Genomic DNA, 12,643 nt, shown 5'->3' with positions numbered 1-12,643 from the left:
TCTGGGTTCAATATAGAGTTAACGGATGAGATGGAACCTATTTTATTCATTGGAGGAAGAATCAATAGCAGAAAACCATTCTCTATATCAGTTTCTGTCTTTGCTGTGGTATCTGTCAACAGACACACGGATGAAACCAATCTATAAGATTTCCGACTTTTATGCACAGCACAGTTTGGAAGTTTAAAAAACTGTCTTTGGTTCCATAAATATTATTAACACAAACATACGAATGATACTCTTGTGTATGATTCAAAAAGTTAGCCCTGAAATTTAATCTAGATTGGAAGTAGTTGTGGAAAGGCCTCTTGCTATAACAGATTTGTGGGTGTTAAGATAAAATCAACATAATCTTTCTATTTCACAACGGGTGAGTAATGCATAGGTTATTTCTACTGTATATCAACTTCACGGACCAAAGCGACTTGTGACTTCATGAAAAACCATTTGTTAGTTCTTCAAGGTCAATAACAACAAAATACCTAATACTAGGACTACACGCGACCCATTACTTCGATAGAAGAGGCAGATTCAACAGACGTGTTTACGTATAAAAGAAGCCCTCCGGCACTTAGGCTGGGTGGAAGCAACAATATTCTGTGCGAAAGAACGCTGTTTGTTCTATCTGTTCGAGTTTGCTTGTGTGTCTGTGTGCGGCCTGGGGATCAGACAAGTTGACAAAAAGTTACTAAATTTTAATAACGGAAACTTTTGTCCAGGCCCAAGACCAGTACCAAGCGGTTTTTATTTTTCTTTAAATTCGAACCAGAGGTCTCAGGGGAGGGGGACTTTACCGAGACATGTAATAATATTAGAAAATGGCCGATATTTGTGTCGAATTCATAGTTTTCACGGTCACTGAGATCAATGGTGACACTTCCATTAGCGATGACTTTCAAAATCAGCTACCATTGCGTGCCGCCCGGGGTCACCGGCGGGGAGATGTACCGAAACACGTAAAAATAATCCAAAATGACCTATATTAATGTCAAATCCTTAGTTTTCACGGTCGCTGAGATGATTGGTGATTCTTCCAGAGGCGTTGACTTCTAAATACAGCTCCCATCGCTTGGACGAAAGAGGCGTTCTTTTTAAATTTCGAACCAGGGGGTCTCAATGGGCGCTTCCCGCGATATGTAAAAGTAGTAGAAAATTACCGATATATTTTCGTTTCGTACTTCAGTTTGTTTACATAGATATTTTATCTGGCCCATGCGAAAAGTGGTTATTTTCAGCTAGTTATTATTAAATGCAAGAAATAAATTATTAATAATGTACAGGGTGGCCCATAAGTACGTATACAGTAACGTACTGATCAGCTCATTGCTTTTATATAATTTCTTATTTTTATCCATCAGGTAGACTTAGTTTCTTTGTTATTTGTTCTTAATATGTTTTTACTTACATCTTAAGCTCAGAAGAGCCGAAGCAAATAAACTCATAAAATAGAATGTTATAGTTGATCAATACAGAGATGTATGCCTATTTTTGGACTACGTGAACAGATAGAAATGTATTTTGAAAGAAAGAAACGAAAGTGTTAACATACATAACCGTATTTGACTTTACATAATCTATCCTAAACCGCGGTCACTAATCTAAGATAATGTAGGAAAAAATGCAAGAAAGTAATTAATAATAATAATAAATAGGAACATATAAAAATATATTTTGAAAGAAAAAAGTTTCCCTGGCAGAACTTTACTCCAGACGCCGAAGCATAAACCAGAGTTGGAGTGGGTCAGTGGGTCAAGTTTGTCGAGTTTTTTGAGCGGAAAGTGGGTCAACAGCATGTGACCCTCTGTGATCCACCATCAACCGTGACCCACTGTGACCCATCTCCCACCATGACCCACTCTGCTCACTGCATTGTAAACAGCATCTTCTCAGCAGCATATTTTTTCACCCTCGACTCTAGGCATAGAAACTAAAAACTAAAAAGAAGAAGAACATTGAAGAAGCAGTTGAAGTTAAATTTACATCATGGGTCATATCAAGAACTGCCTAATATCAATATTAGTCAGTCAACTAATATCGATCGTTTTCGATAATTTTTAGAAATCAATCCTATATATAGAAAATGCCCAACCCCAACAAAAGGGAGTTTTAATAAATGATATTGAGATTAGGGCCTAACTATGTGTATGCCAAATGTCATTTCAGTTGACTTTGCAATTTGATCATGATGGTCACACATATATAGTTGTACTCAATTTTATATAATAATTCATACATTATAAGTGATTCAAAAATATTCCAGTAGTTAGCTCCTCTAAAAATTCTTAGGCTGTGTCTGAAAAATCAAGAAGTAAGTCCTATTGCTATTATTACAATTGCTAATATGATCAATTTCCTGAAGTTCTGCAAGAGTGCTTGAAGTTTTTTCTTCAATAGAAACAAATGAAAAAAGAAGAAAGTAAAACGTTGACAAATTCACCAGTGCTCAGGAGAAGCTTTCTACAATGCACTGAGCAGAATGGGTTGGTGAGTCAGAGTGGTTCGGTGGGTCAGCGTGGGTCAGAGTGGGTCACTGTAGGTTGTGTGTCGCAGTGAGTCATATCCTGTTGACCCACAACCCACTTAAAAATCTTAATCCAATTGACCCACTGACTCACTCCATCTCTGGACTGCACACTCGATAAAGCAGCCATATATTTATCTGAACCTCCCTGACTTTACTTAACTTCCACTAATTTAAGTTAATTTACAAAAAATACAATAAAGGAATTATTAATAACAATTACAAACATAGAGAAATGTATTTTGAAAAAAATCAAAGTGAACCAGAAGAAAATTTGAACGTGGATTGGTCCACTCAACAAGCAGACATCTAATCAACTTACCCACGTCAGAACTTCTAACTTTTGGTATTGAAGCTTTATTTATTTTGCGTGTGTTGCGTAACAACGCTACGAGATGTCATTACTGTAGCGACGACATCCTTCAAACGCGTTTCTTAAATTTACTAAATAATTCTTTTAATCCTCAATCAATCCGACATATATCTGTGTCTGTGTGTGTGTGTGTGTGTTGGTGCATCAGTAAGCTCCTAAGAGTATAGATTAATTCATTCTTAATTTTAATCTAGAGAACAAATGTTTTTAATGAAAACAAGGGGCCTGTTGCCGTAGATAGCTAAAGGCCGTAAATAAAATTGTAACTGAAGTGTAACTGGGGTAACTCACCGACAATGGCTGATTTAACACGTTCGATAACAGCGCCTGTAATAGATAATTTATAAACGCTGTTGATATAGCCTGTATAGATAAGTGGGGCGTGCGTGTGACTGTTGTTCTAAGGATTCTGTGTTCGAGTCTCACCCTAGACTAGGTTACATCCTTTTCAAGGAATTAAACATTATAAACGATGTTCCCGTTTGATCCTGAAATAGATTTATTATATGAAGTGAGAAAAACCAAGACAGATACAGGGGGCAGGGGGAAAGGTGCAGACTGTTTATCCCTAGGTGTTAAAATTTATTTTCATGTCTTTTGTTCTTTCCTTTCCCTCTTTCCTTCTTTTCTCATTTTGTTTAGCTTTGTATACTTTTTCGGTCTCTGTATGATGCGTATTATTATTTTCGTTTTTTTGCATTAATTAATATCTCTTAGAACTTAACGTGAATGGAATTTCTGCCGATTTATATCGTGTTTTTTTCTCTAAGTGATGCTCTCAGATAGTAATACTTTTCCCTCCAAGTGGAGGAATATCCTGGCACGTTATGTTTTCGGGCATGTATTTGCTGTCATATTGGTTGTCCTACTATCAGACATACAGTGAAACTATGACGCTACAGGAAAAAGTTATCATTTCTTACATATCCAACCTCCAGGTTTTAAAGTTCCTGGGTGTACCTGGAAGATCCAATATAGTCCCCATCAGCATCGACGAAATTCTGTCAACGTTCTGGAAGGTCATGGATTCCTTCGCGGTATAAATTTATGGGCCGTGAAGCGAAGAAGGTATCAAGTGCATTTTGCACCTCTATTAATGATTTGAACTGGCGTCCTCTAGGGTGATTGTCCAAGGAACAGTCCTACTAGGTTAATTATAATTTATTTCGGATCAGTACGTTTAATGAACACTACAAATTTGTAACCAAACCACGCTGAATGAAAGGGTGTGTGTTAAACTTTCGGCATGATCCTAGATGTGTTTCGGAACCCTACAGTGTCACTGGAAATTGAGTATTTAATTTGACCACCAAGTTTACTATTCATTTTGAAAGTGACTTAAGGACTCTTTCAAGCATTCTCTATATATTCCAATAGTTATGAAAAAAATATTTTAAAAAACAAACGCTATTTCCATATTACTGATGGACTTCTGGAAACGGAACTTTATAATGTTAAGTTCTTTTACTACCTCGAATATTTTTATCTGGGGTCACTTTTCTTTCTCATCTTTTGTCTACTTTTCTCTCTCTGTCTCACTTCTTTACCTCTAACAGATATCTATTCGTTTCAATTTTTCATTGAGAAGTGTTTAAGTTCTCCCTACATTAATTATGAATTTCGTTTCTTCTCATTTTTATTCTTTCGCTAATTCATGTATATTTTGAAATTAGAATTGTGCTCATGTTGTTGTTGATTTTAATACGGGAGAAAGGAAACGAGAAGAGAGAGGGGAGGTCTTTTTACCAGACACGATTATGGGATAAGAAGGGATATATTGGATGATGTAGCTGCACGGTGTTAGCTGTCACACTTTTTTTGGTGTGTATAAGTTCAATAATTTACCATGGATCAACCAGAAGTGTTTTTGTAATGAAGAAATAACAACATGAAATGTGAAATCTCTTTTAACAAACTGTTGAGATTTGAGAGTCGGCAAACTTTACACTTTTGGGCACCGATTACCTTGAAACCCCGGTTGCCACAATTATCCTGAGATAGGGAGCTTATATTTAAAAGAATGACATTCTCAGCAAAATGCAGAAATCTTTTAGTCTGAGAGAAAAGAAGGAATAAAATCATTCATTTCTATTTCTAATAGTTTTGTAGCTCTGAGTCTGTGGCAAAAGCACTATGGACAATGAATTATGAATATTTTGTATAACATTCCACTTTAACATCACAAGAGTTTCATCTTCCTGTTTGCTTAGTTCTGAAAAATATAGAGTATATTGCTAAACTATGCAAACTACTTGTGCTGTCGCTGATTTGCGATGACAATCAGAACGGAAGTAAAAGGTAAATTACAGTAATGGTTTTCTATTAATTGCTTTCTATTAAGGAGGAAGTATAACTAGTTTTATTTTAACAAATTTTTTTCCTTAAAATGCTTGTCCAGGTTCATCCTCTTTCACTTCAACATTGAGTACGGAAATGGAAGAACGTAATTAGATTCTGATTGTTGATTTTGGTATATATCAAGCATAATTTCTCGGATCTAGGCCTGTACGATATGTCAATCCATCGATACCGTCGATATCGATATTCACACATATCAAAGTTCGATATCTTAATTATATCGACATCAGTATATCGTAATCTTGAATTCTTGATATCGATCTTGGGAGAGGCGAAGTACAGGGACTATAAGACTAACGATAGTTGAAGAAATAGAACTTAATTTTTACTATAATGACTTCTAATGATAAATGAAGACTATGGTGCAAAAAACCGTTAGTTGTAAAAATTTAAAGTATAAAGGAGATATCTTCACAAAGGTTTCTCTTCATCCGATTTCTTTCGTACTTGGCACATATATACTAGACCGAAAATAAATTTCTGGTCTTTTTTTGTTTCTTTCGGAAAATAGATAAGGCGGGCAAAGGGTCCCTTTTCAAAACGGGGTCTCTTTGATTAAAAGGACCACATTAAAGAAACAAAACTCTGCCGATGCACAGACGACTTCAAAGTAGAAAATATGGGTTTTATCGTTTTTGCGAGTCAATGCACCTTCGAAATGCCAAAGACCCCGCACAATCCTGACGGAAATTGGATTTAGGTGCAACTGCTTGAAACTGTGGTATATTGTAGATATGGTGTTCCTGAGAAGAAGTCTCAATGGGCACAGCAACAAACCACTGACCGTTTAGCAACTACAGGGCCACATTTTTGCAAACAGCAGAAAGTTATGTTATTTTGGATTTCGGTGGTATTGCTTGAAACCGTGACATGTTGCAGATATTATGATCGTGGGAGAGAGACCCAATTTGCCCGAAAACTGGAAGATCGCTACCTTCGACTCGGCTGCTTTTAAAAAAGATGTTTCGTAGTGACCAAACTGTCACTGATTAGTTTATGTGCCTATTAAAACCTTTTGTCAGAATCACCATATCTACAACATATCACAGTTTCAGTCATTTTTACCGAAATCCACAACAATACCATTTTCGGTTACTTTCAAAAGCTGGCCTGGTAGTGGCCAAACTGTCAGTTATTAGTAGTTGTGCCTCTTAAATCCTTTTCTCAGTATTACAATTCTACAACATATCACAGTTTCAGTCATTTTTACCGAAATCCAGAACATCAACATTTTCGATTACTTTCCAAAAGGTGGCCAGGTAGTGGCCAAACGGTCAGTTATTAGTGGTTTTGCCTATTAAGTCCTTTCTCAGAATCACAATATCTACAATATATCACAGTTTCAGTCATTTTTACCGAACTTCAGAACATCACCATGTTCCGTTACTTTCAAAAATTGGCCCTGTAGTGGGCAAACGGTCAGTGAGTAGTGGTTGTACTTATTAAGTCCTTTCTCAGAATCACAATAGCTACAACAGATCACAGTTTCAGTCATTTTTACTGAAATCCAGAACATCACCATTTTAGCTTACTTTCAAAAAAGTGGTCTCGTAGTGAACAAACGGCCAGTGATTATTGGCTGTGCCCATTAACACTTTTCCTCAGAACCACAATATCATCAACATATCACAGTTGCAATTGTTTTACCGAAGTCCAGGCCATCAATATTTTCGGGTCTTTCAAGAAGGCGGCCTGGTTGTTGCCAATAGTCAGTGCTTAGTGGTTGTGCCTATTAAGACCTTTCCTCAGAATCACAATATCTACAACATATCACAGTTTGTCATTTTTACCAAAATCCAGAACATCAACATTTTCGGTTACTTTCAATAAAGTGGCCTGTAATGGCCAAACGGTCAGTGATTAGTGGGTGTGCCCATTGAGACCTTTTCTCGGAATCACAAGATCTACAACATATCACAGTTTCAGACATTTCTATCGAAATCCAGAACATCACTCTGTTCCGTTACTTTCAAGAAAATGGCCCGATAGTAGCCAAACGGTCAGTAATTATGTGTTTGTGCTCATTAGGACATTTCCTCAGAATCACAATATCTACAACATATCACAGTTTCAGTCATTTTTACCGAAATCCAGAACATCAACATTTTCGATTACTTTCCAAAACGTGGCCCTCTAGTGGGCAAACCCTCAGTGATTAGTGGTTGTGCACTTTTTTCAGAATCACAAGATATACAACATATCACAGTTTCAGTCATTTTTTCCGAAATCCAGAACATCACCATCTTCGGTTACTTTATAGAAAGTGGCCTGGTTGTCGCCAAACGGTCAGTGATTAGTGGGTGTGCCCATTGAGACCTTTTCTCGGAATCACAAGGTCTACAACATATCACAGTTCCAGTCATTTTTCCCTAAATCCGAAACATCACCATGTTCCGTTACTTTCAAAAAAGTCGCCCTGTAGTGGCCAAACGGTCAGTAAGTATTGATTGTGCCCATTAGGACATTTTCTCATAATCACAATATCTACAACATATCACAGTTTCAGTCATTTTATCGAAATCCAGAACATCACCATGTTCCATTACTTTCACAAAAGTGGCCTCGTAATGGCCAAACGGCCAGTGATTATTGGCTGTGCGCATTAAGAGTTTTTCTCAGAATCACAATGTCTACAACATATCGCAGCTTCAGTCAATTTTACCGAAATCCAGGCCATCGATATTTTCGGTTACTTTCAAGAAAGTTGTCTAGTAGTGTCCAAACGACCAGTGATTATTGGCTGTGCCCACTAAGACTTTCGTCATAATCACAATGTCTACAACATATCAGAGTTTCAGTCATTTTTACCGAAATCCAGGCCATCAATACTTTCGGTTACTTTCAAGAAAGTGGCCCCGTTGTGGCCAAACGGTCATCAATTAGTGGTTGTGTTCATTAAGACCTTTCCTCAGAATCACAATATCTACAACATATCACAGTTTTAGTCATTTTAACGTAATCCAGGCCATCAATATTTTCGGTTACTTTCAAAAACTGGCCTGGTAGTGGCCAAGCGGTCAGTGATTAGTGCGTGTGCCGATTAAGTTCTTTCTCAGAACCACAATATCTACAATATATCACAGTTTCAGTCATTTTTGCTGAAATCCAGAACATCAACACTTTCGGTTTCTTTCAAGAAAGTGGCCCTGTAGTGAGTAAACGGTCAGTGAGCAGTGGTTGTGCCTATTAAGTCCTTTCTCTGGATCACAACGTCTGCAACACATCACAGTTTCACTGATTTTCATTGAAATCCAGAATATCACTATGTTTGGCTGTTCTCAAAAAAGTGGCCCTGTAGTGGTCAGATATCAGTGATTGTTGGTTATGGCTATTAAGACTTTTTTCGGAATCACAATATCTACAATATCACGGTTTTAGTCATTTTGTCCAAAATCTCGAATGTCGTTTTCTTCGGCTTTTTTTAAGAAAGTGGCCTCGTGGTGACCAAAAGGCCAACGATTTGTGATTGTGCCCATTGAGACTTTTTCTCAGGAACATCATATCCACAACAAAACACGGTTTCAAGCAATTCCACAGAAATCCAATTTCCATAAAGATTGTGCGGGGTCCTTTCTCATTTCGAAGGAGCATTGCCTCTGCAAAACTTCTCTCTGAAAAACTTCAAAACCCGTATTTTGTACTTTGAAGTCATCTTTACATTGGCAGAGTTTTGTTTCTTTAATTTGGTCCTTTGAAATCAAAGGTACCCTTTTTCTTAAAGTAATGGGACCCTTTGCCTCCTTTAACGTGTTCTCCAAAAGAAACAAAAAAACATGTGTGCATTTATTTTCGGTCTTGTATATATATGCCAAGTTTGAAGAAAATCGGATGAAGAGAAATCCTTTTGAAGCTACCTTTTTTATACTTTCACCTTTTGGACTTGACAAGTAGTTTGTCCCAAAGTTTTCAATTTCTTTTCTACCTCAAATTGCATTATAAATAAATGCACTTGCAAATTTTCAATATTATCTACTGTAATTTCTTAGCCTATACAATTTTCTGACCCCGAAAAACAAGAGAATTTCTCCTAGAATTTATCATAAGAAAGTTTTTGGTTCCTCTCTCTTAGAGATTTGCATCCCTTTTGGCCTTTAGGGCCACCCATTGACAAAAAATACACACATGACCGCTATATGCAGACATGCTCTTAGGTACGGTCAGAGATTTGGAAAGTAGATTATATTTAATAATAATATAATAATAATAATAATAATAATAATAATAATTATTATTATTATTATTATTATTATTATTATTATTATTATTATTATTATTAATGTTATTCTTATGGCAATTAGGTTTACAACTAGCATCCCATCTCTTTATCTTGTATGAGGGGCCCGCTTGTCAGCTAAGCCACTGGCGTTCCTTATTCTGTGTTTCTCTCTCTTTCTGTGTCGTGTGAATGTTTGTTTTGGGGCTGTTAGGCTTTTATAGTAAACCTTTAAATTATATAATCTTTTTTTCTTTTTTAAGAGATTTTTTTTGGAAAAAATGAAAGAAACTGCTTTCCTCTTATGTCTGTTTCTTACCATTCACCTTGTTTGAACTGCTTAGGTAAGATGATTTTGTAACTTTTATGTCATCCATTGCCATTACGATAATAAAATGTTAAGTCTTAACAATTTATTTTATTTTCTTACTTGCAGTTTGCCACACTGATGTATTTGTAACAAAATTGAGGTTTGGTCCAACGCCTTTCGAATTCGCAACCAACGTAACCGCTGAGATTTTTGGGTTGCCTGCTATTGCAGGAAAGGGAGAATTGCAGGTGGTAATGCACTTTTGGAGTCATGTATACAAGCATTGGAAAATATCCTGTTTTACTTCCAAAACTGATCACAAACCCATTTTTAAAGTTTTCATATTTACGTCGCAACACCATGAAGCAATGTTATACAACTTTGTGCAGTACGTTGTTACCAGAAGCAGAGCAAGTGCTATCAAATTATGATCTGAGTTAAATTCCATGCCAGTTCTGCTGTTTGAGTTTTGTTTTATTTTCCTTCCCGTGTGACTTAGATCGCACACGTTTGCTTTTATCAGCAAATACAGTCCAATTTATACAGAACTAGCATATATTACCCGCTTCGCTGCGTTAAAATAAAAATTTAAATGCACAACTACGTATCTCATGTGTTTAGTACCCGTGAAATATGTTGCTTCCGTTTTTAATTAATATTGGTTATTTTCATATAGATATTACCCCCTCTCCCATGTTGCAGGCCATAGCAGCGGAACTATCACAGTTATCTCAGTCACCCAAAAAATGTGGATTCAGCACTAATATCAGTCATTTTCGATCATTTTTAAATATCTCTTCCTCCCCCTTCCCCAAGTTGCGGGGCTGAATTTGAATTTAAACGGGGTTGAAAGTATCACTCTTCATGTAAGTGACCCAGAAAACTATAAATTCGACACTGGTCATTTTCGATTATTTTATATATCTTTTTCCCCCTTCCCCAAGTGGCGGGGCTGATTTTGGATTTAAAAATTATTGCAAAGGTCACTGTTAACCTGGATGATCCCTAAAACTTTGGATAAGACATAATATTGGTCATTTTCGATTATTATTATTATATATAGCTCCCCTCCCCTCCTACATGCTGCGCCACAAGGCATCAGAATGTCACAGTTAATCTCAGCTACTCCTAAAACTATCGATTCGACGCCAATATTAGTCATTTTCGATTATTTTAAAGTGCTTATCCCGCACCCCTACGTTATACTCTTCCTCTTCCCAGCTATCATGGCTCTACTTGGATTGAGACTTCATCAGAAGTGTCACTGTTTCTCTCATCGACCCCGAAAACTATGGATTCAACACTAATATCGGTCATTTTTGAACATTTTAAAATTTCTCTTCACCTCCCCCAACCCTACGTTGCATCGTCAAAGTGAATAGACTAAAGTAATTCCTGCCCCTAAACTCATGTATTATGAAAATTTGATTGAGATCGGTCGGATAGTTGAAGAGTTATTAAGTAACAAAAATAGTATCTTTCAGTCTTGTAGAAATTAATTTTTATATATCTCCTCCCCTACGTTGCTCCGTCAAACTTAAATCATGAAAATGATTCCAGGTCTGAACCTCATCTAAATTGAAAATTTGATCAAGATCGGTCGAGTGGTTCAGGAGTTATTAAGTTTTATTTATTTGTATACCCCCTCCTTCCACCCCCGCTCCATCATATAAAGTTCTACCATCAAAGTGAATAGCGTAAAACCAGCCCAGGCTCAAACTTCATCCATGTTACAAATTTGATCGAGATCGGTAGGCGGTTCAGGAGATTTAGTCACAAACATAATGATTTTCAACTTTATATATATCGATTATGGTTGAAATATAAAATGAAATCTTTTAGTTTGACATTCCACGTTTACGAATGGAGATGTAGAGTGGGTCAGTGGTAGAGGTTCACCTCTAATATGTGAGGATCCTGGATTGATCCCAGCTCACACCAATTTGGTTTTGTAAGGGAAAACATGTACGTCGATTTTTGCTAGATTCTCCCGTTACATCCCACATACTTCATTGCACCACATCATTCGTTCTCATTATCACCATCTCCTCTATCCTGCACGCATTTTTGCCGATCCCAAACGTTTCAGCAATCTTGCCAATTTGATGTCGAAAACAAAATTCAAACAACCCCTGCGGGGCTTCTAACCCGTTCCTACTACTACTACTACTAGTACTACAACTATGTAACGCTCCACTTTGTTCATCTCCCGGCACAGCAGTCATCCATTCTATCGACCGAAGACGATAATATGACAACTGAACCGTTTAGCCCTTGTAGATGTGCTGAGTCGCCACCACGCATCGAAAGATCGTGGAAATTTTCTATTTGTTTCAAATCCAAGTTCGGTGATGAGGCTGTAACGTTAATCGTGAAGGTTTCTCAATCACATTGCACGGTACGAGATAACAATCGTGACTCAATATGTAATACAGTCATTGAAGAAGGAATTTAACGTACACTATTATTTAAAACGTATCAATGATAACCTCAGAAACTAAAGAAATAAATACGAAACAAATTTTTTCCCATGTTCTGTTTATAAAGATCTTGAATTCGGACCAATGTACATTAAATTATTTGTAGAAGTTAAAGTGAAATTTTACAATAAATACCAATGCTACATCTATGGAGACTAGCGTAGTGCATGTATTTAAATATTACTCATATTGTCAATTTTGGGACGTAGTCCACATAGTGGCTTTGTTCCATAGGCCTTAATATTGTAGATATCATGTTCATCTGATTCGCAAGTAATTTAATGTTGTGAAAGTAACCGACGATACATTCGTAGGCGTGTAATAAATTAACGAAATTAGATTAAAAGCAACGGACACAAGCATCATATAATATATGTTCCAGATTAAA

Source organism: Thermobia domestica, unplaced genomic scaffold (genome assembly GCF_964235325.1).
Source record: "Thermobia domestica unplaced genomic scaffold, izTheDome1.hap1.1 HAP1_SCAFFOLD_303, whole genome shotgun sequence".
Lineage (NCBI taxonomy): Eukaryota > Metazoa > Arthropoda > Insecta > Zygentoma > Lepismatidae > Thermobia > Thermobia domestica.
The sequence above is the reverse complement of the archived record's forward strand: the minus strand, read 5'-3'. Positions refer to the sequence as shown.